This window comes from Puma concolor, chromosome B4 (assembly GCF_028749965.1).
Source record: "Puma concolor isolate L17-30 chromosome B4, mPumCon1.1.hap2, whole genome shotgun sequence".
NCBI classification, from domain to species: Eukaryota; Metazoa; Chordata; class Mammalia; order Carnivora; family Felidae; genus Puma; species Puma concolor.
This window is the reverse complement of record NC_141673.1, coordinates 48,213,280-48,232,410: the sequence shown is the minus strand read 5'-3', so window position 1 is coordinate 48,232,410 and position 19,131 is coordinate 48,213,280. Positions and strand designations below refer to the sequence as shown.

The following is a 19,131-nucleotide window of genomic DNA, read 5'->3' as shown; positions in this document are numbered from 1 at the left end:
TTCAGTTCATTGATATTCAGCTGGGTAACATTCATCTGATACTTTCTTACATTTTCCATCTCTTTATAGAAGTTCTCATTGTGTTCATCCATTCTTCTCTTGATTGATGAGCTTATGACCAGTACTTTGAACCCTTTATCAGATAGATTATCTTATTTATCTCTGTTTCATTAAGGTCTTTCCTGGGATTTTATCTTGTTCTTTCATTTGGAACATATTCCTCTGTTTCCTCATTTTGCTTGTCTTTCTGTATTTGTTTCTATTTATTAGGTAAATCACCTTTCTTTCCAAGTCTTGAAGGAGTGGCCTTGTGTAGACAATGAACCTAGATGAGCCTATTGTTCAGCCTTGCTCTAGCTCTTGGTTGTATCTCAAACCTTTGTGATTGTCTGAGTAGCCTGATTTATTCTTCAAAGGTCCCAGTTGATGAGAATGTGCCAAGACCTGCCAGTGTTACAAGGGAGTGATCTCAATCAGTACCTGGTTTCAGGCTGATTGGAAGCCAGATCTGTAGGCTTTTAATGTATGCAAATACATACAGTCCTGTGGGACTACAATTATAAACCCTGCTGACTTCTGGACCAGCAGATCTGGAGGTGTCCCTTGGGTGTGGCAAACCTGAAGCCTGTACCTACTGGTCCTGGGGATGTGTTTCTGTTTGCTGTCTTTGCAGTACCCCTGGTGTAATAACCTGTCTAGAACTAACTGTTTTTCTGATTTTTATAGTGCTGTGGAGCCCAGAAATGCAAGCCCCTTTAGTAACCAGGGCCAAGTGATCAAGTGGTGTCCCCTATGTGGACTATGCTCACCCATGGGTTTTAGAGAGGCTGAGGAGTGCCGGGGTCAGAGTAAGCCTTAGTGAGGCAAGGAAAGAGTTTGGGGGGGTGGGGGAATGCCTGTGGCCTTGGCAAGGCTGTGTCTGCATGTGCCCACCTGCAGTAACATAGAGGGAGAGTACAAAAATGGTACTTGCTGGTACTTCCCTCCCCAAAGAAACTCCCAACTGGTCCTTGCTCCTTTAGCAGATACTTTTAAGATTAGTGAATAAATCTTCATATATTATCCAGTTACCTCTCAAACTACTGCTTACTTTTGCACTGGGTCTAGGGATAAGTGAGTCCACACACAAACCCCTCAAAAGGAGTATCTAGGATCCATACAGCTCCCCAGATCCCCTGGACATAAACCTTGGTTTCCAAAGCCAGATATTTTTATCCCTCTGTTGTAGGTCCACACTTCAGGGAGAGGCTCTGGTCTGTGAGATCCCTCCCTATTGTAGGTGGTTGTAGTGGGGTTGAGGTAAGACCATGTTTCTGCCTCACTTACCTATCTTGATGTGGCCCTTTTATCCCTTATGGAGGGAGCTGTTCAGATGGCTAGTTTTCAGTTCTTCTTTAGTGGGAATTGTTTCATATGTAGCTGTAGATTTTGTGTGTCTATGGGAGGAAATAAGTTCAGGCTCTTCCTATGCCATCATCTTGGATCACCTCCTAAAAGTTTTTATTTCGTATTAAATGTTTTACTTTGGACTCACAAGGTTAGGGGCACCTGGGTGGCTAAGTCCGTTAAGCGTCTGACTTCAGCTCAGGTCATGATCTCGCAGTTCCTGAGTTCAAGCCCCATGTTGGGCTCTGTGCTGACAGCTCAGAGCCTGGAGCCTGCTTCAGATTCTGTGTCTCCCTCTCTCTCTGCTTGAGTTCTGTCTGTCTCTCTCTCAAAAATAAATAAACATAAAAAAACCAGACACGTAATGGACTCACACAGTTAAAGATGCCTTTCTCTTTTTTATGTGTTTTACTTAGGATTAACTGAATATGATTTTTAAAACTCCATGGAGTCATTACTTTATATTTCTAAATATATAAGAGCTTTTTTGTTGAATCAATCCCTTTGTTCCTTTTAGTGCAAATATTTCAGATTTAGTTTAGTCCTTGAATTACTTCAGTTGAAAGAAAGCTCAAAGTCATCTCATCAACTTTTTGACCAGTAGTGGAATCTACTGAACATTGCCAATGACTGGTAACTCAGTTCTTTGTTAGATGAGATATGTTTTATTCTCGCTGACTTCTTATGTTTTGGTTCTTACTGTTTTGGTTCAGTTTCTATTTCAGGAGGAAGTCAAGTCCGTTATTCCATGAAACAGACAGAAATTTGAAGATAGCTGATTGTTTCTACTCTGCTTTTCCTTACTGCTAAATATTCATTTCTTTCTTTTTTTTTTTTTTAATTTTTTTAATATTTATTTTTGAGAAAGAGTGCGAGCAGGGGAGGGACACAGAGAGAGGGAGACACAGAATCTGAAGCAGGCTCCAGGCCCCGAGCTGTCAGCACAGAGCCCGACGCAGGGCTCGAACCCATGAACCGTGAGATCATAACCTGAGCTGAAGTCGGATGCTTAACCAACTGAGCCACCCAGGCGCCCCATAAATATTCTTTTCTTTAAATTAGCTTTCCATGGTTTTTGCAATCTTACCAATGAGACACTTTTTCTTATCCCGTGTCATCTTAAATCATTCTCTTCCCTAGGCTTTTGTATAGCATACTCTTGGAGATATTCTTATGGGTTCTTGGACAGTGCCTATCCAGCTCTTTTGTGGCCTTCTCTTCCCTGCAGTTCCCTTAAATATTGGTTTAATTTTTCTGTTTCTGTAGGTTTAACTTTTCTTCTCACTGGGCAGTCTCATCTTGTCCCATGTTTTGCATCCATAAGATGACCCAGATTTGTATCTCCAACTCAGATCTTTTTTCCACCTCCATACCTGTATTTCTGTTTGCCTGTTGGCCATTTCCACTTGGATATCTCATAGGCATCACAGTGCATTCAAAATTGCTTAATCTTGTGTCCTTCCTGTGTTCCCCAGCTCAGTGAGTGTACTGTCACCTGAATGAAAATGTGAGTGCATTCCTTGAATCTTGCTTTCCTTCCCAGTTTAATCAATCATCAAATATTACTGATGCTAACATTTACGTTTTGCTCTAATCCGTCTTCCTCTATTTTCAGAGAGATTAAAGAAGAATTCAGATTTCTGGGGGTGCCTGGATGGCTCAGTCGGTTAAGTGTCTGACTCTTGATCTCCCCTCAGGTTGTGATCTCATGGTTTGTAAGATGGAGCCCTCGTTGGACTCCGTACTGACAGCATAGAATCTGCCTGGGTTTCTCTCTCTCCCTCTCCCTGCCCCTCCCCAGCTGGCGCTCGCTCTCTCTCTCTCTCTCTCTCTCTCTTTCTCAAAAAATAAATAAACTAAAAAAAAACAAAAAAACAAAAAACAAACAAAACCAAACCCAAAACAAAAAGAATTGGGATTTCTGTTGTCCTAAAGCCCATGATATTTTCATTTTATCATGCTGCCTTGCTGGCATTATCAGAGATTCATACTGCCTTCTCCTAGAGAAATTTAAAATGCTAAAAACAAAGCCTTTTATTTTAGGTTCTGATATGGTATTTTAAAACATATTAGGATAGTAGAGCTGTTGTAGGCCATTTATCAATTATATGAGAATTAAAGTCTTGCTTTAGCTGCATTCTGCCTTATATTTAGCAGAGTTCATAATTTCAGAGAATTCAGATTTGGAATTTACATGTGGAAAAAAAACTTTTTTAGATTTATTTATTTATTTTAGAGAGAGCAAGCGCGAGCTGGGAAGGGGCAGAGAGGGGAGAGAGGGAGACACAGAATCTGAAGCAAGCTCCAGGCTCCCAGCTGTAAGCACAGAGCCTGATGTGGGGGTCAAACCCACCAACCTGTGAGATCATGACCTGAAATGAAGTTGGATACTCAACTACTGAGTCACCCAGGTGCCCGTGCATGTGGAAAAATTTCAAGACTTTGATCAGAATGTCATATGTACATAATTATATGAGACTAATATTCTTTGTAGCTAACTGTTGAATTAAGTTTACAGATTTTTATGTTTATTTTTTAATTTTTTTTTAATGTTTATTTTTGAGAGAGAGAGAGAGACAGAACATGAGTCGGGGAGGGGCAGAGAGAGAGGGAGACACAGAATTCAAAGCAGGCTCCGGGCTCTGAGCTGTCAGCACAGAGCCCGATGAGGGGCTCGAACTCACAGACTGCGAGATCATGACCTGAGCCGAAGTTGAATGCTCAATTGACTGAGCCACCCAGGCGCCCCTTTATGTATTTTTTTAATGTTTGTTGTAGAGAGAGAGTGAGAGCACAAGTGCAAGTGGGGGAAGGGCAGGGAGAGAGGACAGAGAGGATTTGAAGTGCTTTGTGCTAACAGCAGAGAGCCTCATGTGGGGCTCGAACTCATGAACTGTGAGATCATGACTTGAGCCGAAGTTGGATGCTTACCTGACTGGGCCACCCACGTAGGCCCAGATTTCTTTTTTAAAAGGGAATTAGCATAGATAGCTTTTCAGCCAGTACTGGTGAAAAAATATTATGAAAGTGAGACAGGGTAAAACATCTTAGAAATTCTCACTGTTTGGGGGATGCCTGGGTGGCCCAGTCGATTAAGCATCGACTTGATTTCAGCCTAAGTCATGAGATTGTGAGATTATGGTTGTGAGATTGAGCCCTGCCTAGGGCTTTGCACTGAATGGGGAGCCTGCTTGGGATTCTCTCCCTCACTCTCTGCCCCTCCCTAGCTCATGCTGTCTCTCTCAAAATAAATAAATAAACATTAAAAAAAAGAGAAATTCTCACTGTTTTCTGTAGATATTTGCTTTCTCCACATTTGCTTTTAAAAAAGGAAGAAATAGTCTCATCATTGCTTTAAAATTATGTTTTATCATAAGAGTGCTCAGAGGGAATATCCCCAGTGATCTTAGCTATACTTTTGAATATAGCTCTTTGGCATTATGTTCACCTTGGTTGATCGATATCTCGAGTTTAAAATCAAGGTACAACTGAAGGAAAACACACCATGGAAGCTCTAGGGAAAAAGTGCATATTGTCTTTGTTAAAGTGGTAGACAAGAAAACTAAAAATTCAAAATTTGGCTTTCAATGAAATTTTGATTAATTTTTTCACTTCATTTCCCCATTTGAAGAATGAAGAAAATAGTTCCCAGCAGTCTTCACTGAAAGATTGTTCTCTAGACAAATATTTATCAAGGCTCAAAAGAACGTTGGGTCTTGGACACTCTGAAATCCTTGATTATAACTGTCTTCTAGCATCTGGGAAAAGCAAAGCAAAGCAAAGAGATTTTAACATACTTCTCTTGTTCTTCTTACTGTTCTTAAGTAGAGGAGAAATACCTAAAGAGCACACCATGGTACTGAAGAATGTTTCTAGAAGCTCTCAGTGGGTAGTTGTGTACCAGATGTCCAACTGCATTTTTTTTTTTAAGATTTTATTTTTTTAAGTAATCTCTACATCCAGTGTGGGGCTTGAACTCATAGCCCTGAGATCAAGAGTTGCATGCTCCACCAGCTGAGCCAGGAAGGTGCCCCCAACTGCATTATTTTTGTTTGGAATAGACCCAAGCTATACATCTCCATAAATTCTTAGTATTGTCGGGGCCCTTCAGGACATTCCCCTAAGACGTGAATTCTTATTACAACTTTGCTGGCCGTGAGCACCTTTAGCCTCAGAGTGGATGTTAAGTTCTGTGTATTGCCAGGTTTCCAACATTTACTAATTGGGTTATGCCTACTTAAATACTCCTGGCAGTTTCCCTTGGCCACCACATTCTCCACACTCTGCCCTAACCTGTTTTGTATATAGTCTGCCTTTGGGCTCTGCCTAGACATTTATAGCTTTTCTTTCACGAGAAGTCTTAATAAAGTATTGATTTGTATATTCTTTAGTTAGTAATTTATTGTTGATTATAAAAGTAATTCACAGTGTAGAAAATACAAAGAGAAAAATGTGCTTTTCATCCTACCATCGGTGAACCAAATATTAATACTTTAGTGTGTTTTAATGTAGTGTTTTTTTCTGGATGCATGTATTTTGTGTAGGTGTGGGAGAAAGAAAAATAAGTGTGGATGTTATTTTTTAAAATGAGAAGCCTCTTATTTTGCTACTGGGCACAAAGAGTAACTTTAAAAAAAAAAAAACCCTTTTTTTTTCTGGAACAATTTTAGAATCACAGAAAAGTTGAAAAGATACTGCGGAGATTCTCATATACCCTTTACCTGGCTTTCCCTGACATTAATCTTTTTTATTTTTTTTAAGTTTATTTTATTTATTTACTTAGAGAGAAAGAAAGAGAGAGAATCCCAAGCAGGCTCCACACTGTCATCACGGAGCCCGATGTTGGGCTTGAACTCAGAAACCATGAGCTATGACCTGAGGTGAAATCAAGAGTTGGATGCTTAGCCAGCTGAGCCACCCAGTTGCCCCTTCCCTAATGTTAATCTCATATAGTTACTGTGACACATATTTCAAAACTAAGAAATTAACAGTACTGTTAACTACAGACTTTATTTGGATTTCCCCAGTTTATCCACGAATGTCCTTTTTCTGTTCCAGAATCCAATCCAGGATACCATATTGCATTTTAAAAGAACAGATCTGTTCTTTCTTTCCTGCTTAACTTTATACCATGAACATTTTTTGGTCATTAAATGTTCTTTAAACAATGCTTATTAATGGCCCCATACGTGGATAGATGTACTCTGATGTAACTATTTCTGGTTAACTGTGGTGGGGTGCATTTTGGGAGGTTGGGGAGTGTTAGAAAACATAGAGGTTATGTTTAAGAGCATTTAGATTGAGTTAAATGCAGAATCTGATGAGCTGTTCATGAAGCAGTTTGTTTTGAGGGTTATTTAGAGTTGCTTGGCATTTGGCTAACCTTACTTTAAGTAGATTATGTATATACATTCTGTGTACACACAGTCAATATTTAGGCTTTTACTAGGAGTCTTGTACTAGCATGATATCCACCTGTGTTTGGAAATACAGATTTATGGTATATTCCACTTACATATTCAGTTTTTCAAATTACCACTTTATTTCCTTTCATTAATGTTTATTTAGTTCTAGGTTAAGCATATAATATAAAAAGCAAAGATGCCTAGAGATTCTCTTGCAATGTTGCATCATTTTGTGGATATTTATTGCTTGATTGATACTGAATAAGTTGCATATTTCACATGACGTCTGAAGTTAGAGTGGCTTGCATTTAGTGTTTTGTTTTAAAGAATAAAGCCAAATGCTTTTTAAGAACCATTATTAAGCAAAATGCTGTAAAATTGATACTTAGATTTTACCTCTTGCTGTTTGCTCAGTTTAGTAAAATGTCATAGGTTAAATATTATGCTAGAGTTCGATCTAGGCTAGTGAACTACTGTCTATTATTAAATTTATAAGCTAGAAGTTTATTTTGAGGCTTAAGCTATCACTTGTTAATTTGATGCGGTTGTATGAATTCATATATAGAAATAACTGAGCTGAAGAATCTGAACATTGTATTTTGTTACACAATACTCACAGAAAATTGAATGCACCATCTCCATAAGACCAAATATATTTATTCCAGTTTTCAGGCATTTCTGGAGAACACCTATTCTTTCTTACCGCTATCTTACATGACTGCTTTCTGTGGTGTGGTCTGTGGATTTTTAGTGGGGAGAGCTACGTGATCTGTCATATAGAATATTTGGCACTTTGATGTTACTGGAGGACAGTATTTGATTTCCTTGTACATATTTTTAGATTGCAATATAGAGTTCTAAACTAAGGGTTTGAGAGGTCCCAAGGTTGATTTTTTTTCCTATGCTTGAAGATGCTGAAATTGTTGCCGTTGGTACTGATTACTATTATTGACTTAGCTAGAGTAGAGTGACTCATCTTCTGGGTTTGCACATCTGTAGTTGTGTTTTTGTATCTTGGGACAGAGATTACGGACACTCAAACTTAATTATATAAATTTCATTACCAGTGTTTCTAGGTGTAATATATTCCAAAGTTACAGATGATTTCAGGATTGAATTATGACCGGTATAATTAAAGGTAGAGTGGTGTTTTAGATAATCTTCCATTTTAATTTCTCTTATTTTTAGCAAGCCATTTTAATACCACTTTCTCAGTATTTGCTAAGTACACACACAATTGTTGATAGATAGATAGTAAAGATATAGCTACAGATTCTTTTATTTCATTTTTAAAATGCATGATTGAAAGTGAATTTTTCAGATCAGTGTGAAATATGAAGTCAAAGTGGGTAACTTTTTTTTAGGTCTGGAAGAAGTATCTGAACTTTAGGTCATCGTCCTATAGTGACTCACTGCAGGCAAGTTCAGATGCTGTTAGGAGAATATTTATGTTTATAGATGGTTGCTGTGACTGTGACTGTGCTGTGACTTTGGGCATCATAGAAAGTAAAACACCATGGACTGTATTCTTAGGAATTACAAGTTCTCCTTATATGTACTCTAGATTTTCTACCTCTATAGGATGGTATTTTGGTTAAGACATGAGTGGCATCTTTCAGATTCTAAGGGAGAATGTGAACTGTGAAAGTACAAACTGGCCCCTCAGGAAATGGCACGAGCCTGTCTTCCTACCTATATCTCTTAATATTTTCCCAGGCATACCCTGTCTTCCAGCTGTAAGAAATTATTTGCTATGTCTGGAGCAGGCCATGCCCTATTAGACTTCTGTGCTTCTGCATATACTCTTGATCTGGATTGCCCTTGCCTTGTTAACATTTTAGATTTACTCACAGGAAAATGAATTGACAACAGTTTAAATATATATAAGTATGTGCTTACTTTTTCTTGATCATCCTGGTTTTACTTATCTCTTACAGAGAAAACAGAAATGAGAGGAATCTGGTTTAAATTGCAGTACCAGGAATTTAGATTAGACATAAAGAGTTTCCAGAAAATAAAGTACCACATATTGAAGTGATTTGTAAGTAATATAATTTTGAAGAGTTTTTTATTTTTGTTTTTTGAAAAGTTTAAAAAGGAGGGGGTGGTTAAAGGATTCTGAACTGCAAAGTGGTTCACCACCATAGCCCCTAGTAAAATAAAAAACCTAAAGGAAGAAAAATCTATTTAGGAATATGCAGATACAACCATATTCATGGATAGAAGCTTAAAAGATAATTGGGAACTTTTTGGTTTTGTGTGTTCATGTGTACTTTAAATTTTTTCAGCTAACAAGGAAACTGTTGCAGGTGTCCTTACTTTTCACAGAATGGCTCTGGTTTTGTGACTAGCAAAATATACTGAGAAATCTCTCCCCTTAGCTTGTTTGTTTTTTAACTCTTCCTTAGAATAATATAAATAATAAAAAATCCTTAGCAGTGTTAAAATAAGCAGAAAACTAATATGTATCAATCAAAAAAAAAAAAAAAAAAAAAAAAGACCTTCCCAGTAGTTTAAAAATAACCAAACCACTGACACAAAGAACAAGGTTTTTGAATACCATTCTCTTGATTGTTTTAATATAATTAAATGTGGAGTTAGCTGTGCCCCAAATTTAGAGTTATATTGCTATGCTTCTAACTATAGATATTCTGTCCTGGCTACATTTGAACAGAACTACTGTAGTATAAGCCAAATTCACCCACAGTGCTAGTGAACTGAAAGAGCAAATATACCTTCCTAAGCACCAAATTTATAATCACACTCATGAATAGAGTTCAGTGTTCTCTTTGCTTGTCATTCTGCAAGAATCATATTGGAATAATTTAGGACAGCTTTACTAAATTTATTAATGTAACTCTTGTTATGAGGATAGTGCTTAAGTTCTAGGCTTCTGTGCTTAGAGAGCAAAAGGCTCCTTTGTAATACAAGAGATTTTTACCTGTAGTGGTGATATAATAATTCCTTGTCTTTTTAAACATATTATTAAACGTATACACATATTATATATATTTTTCTAAATGTTTTTATAGCTAGAATTTATTTGGTTTTCACAATAACTCTGTGAATAGGTATCCTAATGTTATAAATGAGGAAACTTAGGCACAGGGAGGTTGACTGATTGCCATTTAAAACATTGTTTTAAAATCAATTATTATTATTTCGGTGGCTAACATCTAATTGCTTACTATATACTAGACACTGTTTTAAGCTTTTTATGTATTTTAATTAATAAGAGCTTGGGCTTTGGAGTCAGATTCAGATTTAATCCTGGATCTTCTTCTTATCAGCTATTGACTTGGGAAAGCTACCTAACTTCTTTAAGCCTTGGTTTCTTCATTTGGAACAGAGAAATAATGATAGTACCTACCTCATAGGGTGGTTGTATAGATTGAGATAATCCAAGTGAATCTGTCTAGCATATAGTGAGGGCTTTAGTGGAATCATAGTTGCTCTGATGTAGATATGTATTTTATAAAGTAATATCCATGTTACAGCAAGATTATGGCTCCATGTAGTGTCTATAACTACCTCTTTCCTTTCACTACCTCCAAATCACCTTTTGTAAGCCTTCTGCTTCTGGGAAGAAACCAAAGACAGTTAAGAAGTCATGGAGAGTATCTGAGACATTCATGTTTCAGAGTCAAAGGCAGGACACTGTGGTCCATTGGGTTGTTTCATTCCAGGAGTGCTTTGGTATATCAGTTATTCAGAACTCAGAATGTGTTCTTGTATATCCTTTTAAATGAGGCCATAATGTCTATTAATCCCTGATACAACTGACATACTAAATCTTTGCATAGAAAAAGCAAGCAAAGAACTTCATGGTACTTTGGCAGTGCTAATAATCAAGTAATAAAATAACAAAAATGAATATATATATTGACACTCAAAAAGAGGTTCAGAGAGAATTCTGGGAACATGGTAAAATAGGAAGCATCAGGAATCAATCTCCCCACATAGGCAACAGTTGCCCTGGCAGGATCTTACATAACTGTTTTGGTAAATTGGAGTTATTAAAGATTTGCATCTTTTAGGAGAAGGCTTGGCTATAAATTGTGATTAATTTTGGTCAGTTTCAGCTCTCAGCACAGCTACCCATCCTCTTCTCCTAGTCCTGTGTAGCTTACACATAGCTTGTGAGAGCCAAGATAGGCAAAAAGGATCTTCTCTTCCAAATGTCAGAAATCTGTGCTTGGGTCACTGACTGCTGCTTCTGATCACAGAGGTACACAGGAAGAGATGGGCAATCAACCACTGTTGTTGAGCCTCTCCCTGTGGTTGTAAGCTCTTCCCCTCCAGCTGAAGTGACTTCTGGGAGATTTAAAGGGCTAGCACCTTCTTTTGCCCCATTCAGTTTTCTCTTTCTCCCCCTCTGGGAAACAGACATTAAAGACTACAACATTCTAAAACAACTGCGTATAGAGGGAGATTTCAAAAGTGACTACACATGCCCAGAAAAAGGCCCAGAAAAGACCTGAGAAGACCTTAAGTTTATATCTTAGGCTGACTGTTGGCAAAAGAGGGAGCCTATGACAATCAAAAAAATAAAATGGCAAAAAACAGCAAAGGGGAAAATCTGATTTCCAGAGTTACCACATTAGATTAAAATACCAGTTTTCAACAACAACAAAATCACAAGGCAAAGGAATAAGAAAGTAGGGCCCACTTGAAGGAAAAAAAGAAATCAACAGAAATTGCCCTTGAAAAAGTCCTGATGACAGATATATTACACAAAGACAAAAACAATTGTCTTAAAGATACTGAAAGAACTAAAGGAAGATTTGGAAAACAAATACCAATAAAGGAATAAATAAAAAGAAATCAAATCCTGGAGCTGAAAAGTACAATAACTAAAATGGAAAAATCAGTAGATTCAAAGGCAGATGTGAATAGGCAGAACAAAGAGTCAGCAAACATGAAGATAGGACCATGAAAATGATCAAGTCTGAGGAACAGAAAACAGATTGAAAAAAAGTGAACAGATCAAACAAACTGAAGAAAAATGAACAGAATCTAAGAGACCTGTAGGATACAGTCAAGTGGAGCAACATACATATTGGAGTGCTAGAAGAGAGAATATTTGAAGAAATAAGGGCTGAAAACATCCCAAATTTGATGAAAGACCCGATGAATGTAAACGTCCGAGGAGCTCTTTGCACTCTGAATAGTTTAGATTAACTCAAAGAGACACACATCAAGACACATTTTAAAAAATTTATTTATTTTTTAATTTACATCCAAATTAGCATAAGTGCAACAATGATTTCAGGGATAGGTTCCTTAAGCCCCTTACCCATTTAGCCCATCCCCCCCTTCTACAACCCCTCCAGCAACCCTCTGTTTATTCTCTATATTTAAGAGTTTCTTATGTTTTGTCCCCTCCATGTTTTTATATTATTTTTGATTCCCCTCCCTTATGTTCATCTGTGAACATATAATATTTTATGTTATAATATTTGTCTTTCTTTGACTAATTTCACTTAGCATAATACCCTCTAGGTCCATCCATGTGGTTGCAAATGGCAAGATTTCATTCTTTCTGATTGCTGAATAATCTCCATTGTATATATATATATACCACATCTTCTTTATCCATTCATCCATCGATGGACATTTGGGCTCTTTTCATGCTTTGGCTATTGTCAGTAGCACTGTTATAAACATTGGGGTGCATGTGCCCCTTCAAAACAGCATACCTGTATCCTTTGGATAAATACCTAGTAGTGCAGTTGCTGGGTTGTAGGGTAGTTCTATTTTTAATTTTTTGAGGAACCTCCATACTGTTTTCCAGAGAGGCTGTGCCAGTTTGCATTCCCACCAGCAGTGCAAAAGAGATCCTCTCTCTCCCTGCATCCTCACCAACATCTGTTGTTGCCTGAGTTGTTAATGTTAGCCATTCTGACAGGTGTGAGGTGGTATCTCATTGTGGTTTTAATTTGTATTTCCCTAACGATGAGTGATGTTGAACATTTTTTCACGTGTCGGTTGGCCATCTGGATGTCTTCTTTGGAGAAGTGTCTATCCATGGCTTTTGCCCATTTCTTCCCTGGATTATTTGTTTTTTGTGTGCTGAGTTTGGTAAGTTCTTTATAGACTTTGGATACTAACCCTTTATCTGATATGTCGTTTGCAGATATCGTCTCCCATTCCATCGGTTGCCTTTTAGTTTTGCTAATTGTTTCCTTTGCTGTGCAAAAGCTTTTTATCTTGATGAGGTCCCAGTAGTTCATTTTTGCTTTTGTTTCCCTTGCCTCTGGAGACGTGTTGAGTAAGAAGTTGCTGCAGCCAAGGTCAAAGAGGTTTTTGCCTGCTTTCTTCTTGAGGATTTTGATGGCTTCCTGTCTTACATTTAGGTCTTTCATCCATTTTTGGTTTATTTTTGTGTATGGTATAAGAAAGTGGTGCAGGTTCATTTTTCTGCATGTCGCTGTCCAGGTTTCCCAGCACCATTTGCTAAAGAGACCGTCTTTATTCCATTGGATATTCTTTCCTGCTTTGTCAAAGATTAGTTGACCATATGTTTGTGGGTCCATTTCTGGGTTCTCTATTCTGTTCCATTGATCTGAGTGTCTGTTCTTGTGCCGGTACCATACTGTCTTGATGATTACAGCTTTGTAATACAGCTTGAAGTCTGGGATTGTAATGCCTCCAGCTTTGGTTTTCTTTTTCAAGATAGCTTTGGCTATTTGGGTGTTTTTTGTTTTTTGTTTTTTGGTTCCAAATTTTAGGATTGTTTATTCTAGCTCTGTAAAGAATGCTGGTGTTGCTTTGATAGGGATTGCCACATCAAGATACATTTTAATTAAACTTTCTAAAGCCAAACACAAGGAATCTTGAAAGCAGCAAGAGAGAAGCAAATCATCATATATAAGGGATCTTCAATAAAGTTATCAGCAAATTGCAAAGTTAAAAACTTTGGAGGCCAGGTGGCAGTGGGCTTATATATTCAAAGTGCTAAAAGAAAAAAACTGCCTGGAGCACCTGGGTGGCTCAATGGTTAACCATCCGACTTCGACTCAGGTCATGATCTCACAGTTCATGAGTTTGAGCCCTGTGTTGGGCTCTGTGCTGACAGCTCAGAGACTGTAGCCTGCTTTGAATTCTGCGTCTCCCTCTCTCTCTGCCCCTTCCCTGCTTGCATTCTGTCTCTCTCTCTGAAAAATAAATAAACATAGAAAAAAAGTGCCAACCAAGAATTCTGTATCTGGCCAAACTGTCCTCTAAAAGTAAGGGAGAAATTAAGACATTCCCAGATAAACAAAAGCTGAGGAAGTTCATTATCACTAGACCTGCTCTGTAAGAAATTTGCAAGGGAGTTCTGCAACGTGAAATGAAAGGATGCTAGACAGTAACTTGAAGCCATATGGAGAAATGAAGATCTCACTCGAGATGAATACAGGGGAATTATAAAAACTAGTACTGTTGCAACAACGATTTATAACTGCATTTTTTGTTTTCTACATGATTGAGAGACGAATAACATTTAAAGGTGAAAAAAGGCTAATATTGTAATTGTGGCTTGTAATTCTTTTGTTTTCTATATAAGAAACTAATACATCGGAAAAGAATTATTAGTTTATCTTTTGGGGCACTATGAGTATAAGCACAGAGCTTTGGGACATCGGTAACTGAAAGGAGTGGGGATGGAGCTGTAAGAAGGCAGAGTTTTTATATGTTATTGATGTTAAGCTGGTATAAATTCACATTGGATTATTATAACTTTAGGATGTGATCTAATCCCCATGATAACCACAAAGAAAATATCTGTAGAAAACACACACAAAAGGAAATCAGAAAGAAATTTAAACATTTCACTACAGGAAAAAAAAAAACAAAAAACCTAAACACAAAAACAGTAATGTAGGAAATGAGGGACAAAAAACCTTAAGGCATATAGAGAACAAATAGCAAAATGACAGAAGTCCCTTCTTATCAGTAATTATTTTAATTGTAAATTCATTAAACTCTCCAATCAAAAGACAGATTGGCATAATGGATAAAAACACATGATCCAACTATATGCTGTCTACAAGAGGCTCACTTTAGAGATCCAAAGACAAGTAGATTGAAAGTGAAAAGATGGAAATATATATTGCATTCAAATTGTAACCAAATGAGGTCAGAGGTGGCTGTACTAATATCAGATAAAATAGACTATAAATTTAAAAAGTTTGTAGGGGCGCCTGGGTGGCGCAGTTGGTTAAGCGTCCGGCTTCAGCCAGGTCACGATCTCGCGGTCCGTGAGTTCGAGCCCCGCGTCAGGCTCTGGGCTGATGGCTCAGAGCCTGGAGCCTGTTTCCGATTCTGTGTCTCCCTCTCTCTGCCCCTCCCCTGTTCATGCTCTGTCTCTCTCTGTTCCAAAAATAAATAAACGTTGAAAAAAAAAATTAAAAAAAAAAATAATTATAAAAAAAAAAATAAAAAGTTTGTAAGAGACAAGAATATTATATATTAATAAAATATTCAACAGAGCAAGAAAGTATAGCAATTATAAACATTTATGTACCTAATGACAGATCATCAAAATATACAAAGTAAAAACTGACAGAATTGAAGGGAGAAATAGACAGTTTTACAATAGTAGTTGGAGACTTCAGTACCCTACTCACAATAATGGATAGAACAACTAGACAATATCAGTAAGGAACTAGAGTGCATAACCAACTGAATCTAACAAACGAAACACTCTACCCAACGATAGTAGCATCCATGTTTTTCTCAAGTACACATGGGACATTTTTCAGGATAGATGATATGTCAGGCTGTAGATTAATTCTTAATATATTTTAAAAAATAGATATCATACAAAGTATCTTCTCTAACCATGGGGTGAAGTTAAAAATCAACAACAGAAGGAAAACTGGAGAAAAATCATAAAATTCTGGAAATTAACACACTTTTAAACAATCAGTGTATCAAAGAAGAAATCACAAGGAAAATTAGATAATACTTAGAGATAAATGAAAATAGAAACATGCCAAAAAGAATGGGATCCAGAGAAAGCAGTACTAAGGGGGAAATTTACAGCTATAAGTGCTTACATTAAAAAATTAGGAAAACTTCAAAATGACGACGTAACTAACTTAAGGAACTAGAAAAAGAAGAACAAACTGAAACCAAGGCTAACAGAAGGAAGGAAATAATGATGTTTAGAGCAGAGATACGTTATACAGAGAATAGGAAAAAAAGAAAAAGCAACAAAATAAAAAGTTAATTCTTTAAGACAACAAAGTTGGCAAATGTTTACTAGATAAAGAAAAAAGAGGGAAGATTCAAATTACTAAATTAAGAAATGAAAGTAGAGATATTATTTCTGATTTTACCAAAATAAAAAGTACTATGAGAGTACTATGAACAATCGTACACTAACAATGTATCTAACTTATCAATTAGATAACATTGATGAAGGACAAATTCCTAGAAATAAAATCTACCAAGAAAATCACAAATAGAAAATCTGAATGGATCTAGTAAGGAGATTGAACCAGTAATCAAAAATATCCTGACTAGAAGAGGATTGGTTTCACTGTTGAGTTCTACCAAACATTTAAAGAGTTAACATTAGTCCTTCTCAAACTTTTCCAAAAAACTGAAGAGGGAACACCTCTTAATTCATTCCATGAGGACAGCATTACCCTGATGCCAAACTCAGACAAAGACACTGAAAACTACAGACCAAGATCCTTTTTTTTTTACAGATTTTATTTTTAAGTAATCTCTACACCCAGCATGGGGCTTGGACTCACAACCCCAAGATCGAGTCGCATGGTCCACTGCCTGAGTCAGTCAGCCAAGTGCCCCCCGATATCCCTTATGAACATCGATGCAAAAATCCTCCCCAAAATACTAGCAAATACAAGCATACATTTAATATGTAAATCAGAAACATATTAAATCCCACATGACAAAGTGAGATTTATTCTTGAAATGCAAGAGTGGTACAACATAGAAAAATCAATCATTATAATGTATCATATTAATGACGTGAAGGGAAAAAACCACATGATCATCTCAACTGATGCAGAACAAGCATTTGACAAAATTCAATATTTTTTCATCGTAGAAAAATTTAAAAAATGAGGAATAGAAGGAAACTACCTCAACATGACAAAAGCCACCTCTAAAAACACCCAGTGAACATCATACTCAGTACTGAAAGACTGTAAGACTTTCCTCTAAGATTGGAACAAGTCAAGGACGCCTGCTTTCACCACTTTTATTCAACATAGTACTGGAAGTTCTAGCCAGAGCAGTTAGGCAAGAAAGAGAAATAGAAGGCATCCAAATTGGAAAGGAAGAAGTAAAACTATCTGTTTGCAGATGATATGATCTCATATGTATTGAAAGATTCCACACACAAAAATTTTTTAGGACTAATAAACAAATTCAGCAAAATACTAGGATACAAAGTCAATATGCAAAAAATAGTTACATTTCTATATACTAGCAGTGAACAATCTGAATGGAAATTACAAAAACAGTTCCATTTACAGTAGCATCAATAAAATACTTACGAATTAAGTTAACCAAGGTGGTGAAAGACTTGTACAATAAAATCTACAAAACATTGCTGAAAGACATTAAGGAAGACATAACTAAACACACCTGTGTTCATGGATTAGAAGATGTAATATTGTTAAAATGTGAGTGCTCCTCAAAGAGAGCTGCAGATTCAGTGCAACCCCTATCAAAATCCAGTGGTGTTTTTTTTTCCAAAAAATAGAAAAACCCACCCTAAAATTTATATAGAATCTCAGGGGACCCCAAATAGCCAAAACATTTTTTTGAAAAAGAGCAGGGGGCACTTGGGTGGCTCAGTTGGTTAAGGATTCGACTCTTGATTTTAAAGCTCGGGTCACGATCTCGTGGTTTGTGGGATCGAACCCCACATTGGATCTGCGCTGACGCACAGAGCCTACTTAGGATTCCCTCTCTTCTCTCTTTGTCTCAGTCCCCCTGCTCGCACTCTCTTTTTCTCTTTCTCAAAATAAATAAACATTTTTTTAAAGTATTTTTAAAAAGGCAAAACAGGGCGACTCACACTTCCAGATTTCAAAACTTATTACATAGCTACAGTAATCAAACAGTATGGTATTGGCATAAAGACAGACTGATAGACCAGTGGAATAGAATAGAGAATCCAGAAACAAACGCTCACATACATGGTCAACTAAGTTTTGACAAAAGTGCCAATACCATTCAATGGGGAAAGGACAATCTTTTCAGAACATGGTGCTCGGGAAACTGGATATCCATATGCAAAAGAATGAACTTGTACCCTCACCTAACACCCATACAAAAATTAACTCAAAAAGGATCAAAGACCTAAATATAACATAAAACAATATAGTTCTTAGAAAAAAAAAAAAACATTAAACAAAAGCTTCACGACATTGGATCTGGCACTGCTTTCTTGGGTATGACACCAGAAGCATAGGCAACAAAGGCAAAAATAGACAAATTGGACTTCATGAAAAATAAAAAATTTTGTACATGAAAAGACACTATTCAACAGACTGAAAATGGCAACCCACGGAATGGGGGAAATATTTGCAAACCATATATTTGATAAGAGATTAATATGCAAAATATATAGAGAACTTCTAAAAGTCCGGAACAGGGGCGGGCACCTGGGTGGCTCAGTTGGTTAAGCGTCCGATTCTTGGCTTCGGCTCAGGTCATGATCTCATGGTTCATGAGTTCAAGCCCCACATCAGGCTCCATACTGACAGCACGGAGCCTGCCTGGGATTCTCTGTCTCCCTCTCCCTCTGCCCCTCCCCTACTCACTCTCTCTGTCTCTCTCTCAAAATCAGTAAACTTAAAAAAAATTTTTAGAGTCCAAAACTAAAAAACATACCAACTCAAAAATAGGCCAAGGACTTGTATAGACATTTCACCAAAGAAGATATATGAATGATTACTAAGCACATAAAAAGATGCTCAAGATCACTAATTATTAAGGAAATGCAAATCAAAACTACATGGAGATAACATCTCATACCCATTAGGATGGCTAATACCAACAAACAAAAACAGAAAACATGTTGGTGAGGATGTGGAGAAATTGGAACTCTTAGGCATACTCGTGGGAACATCAGTGGTACAGCTGCTGAGGAAAACAGAATGGCAGTTCCTCACAAAATAAAAAATAGAATTACCATGTGATCAGCAGCATTGAATTGAAAGCACAGTCTCAAAGATATTTGTACATTCACGTTAGCAGCTGCATTATTCACAGTAGCTAAAAGGTGGATAAATGTCCATCAATAGATGAATGGATAAGCAAAATCTGGTGTGTGTGTGTGTGTGTGTGTGTGTGTGTGTGTAGTGGAATA

The 19,131-nt window shown here is 37.1% G+C and overlaps 1 protein-coding gene across 3 annotated transcripts in view; it reads left to right on the top strand.

The window, feature by feature from the left end:
- Positions 1-19,131, top strand: part of FRS2 (fibroblast growth factor receptor substrate 2) — a 114,026-nt gene that overhangs the window by 75,430 nt on the left and 19,465 nt on the right. Inside the window, exon 4 of one of the 3 annotated variants that reach the window (XM_086712830.1) lies at positions 8,729-8,832. The exons of the other annotated variants lie outside the window; for them this stretch is intronic. The gene's annotated coding sequence lies outside the window, so the exon portion shown is untranslated. The remainder of the gene's footprint in view (positions 1-8,728; positions 8,833-19,131) is intronic. 3 annotated transcript variants of the gene reach the window in all.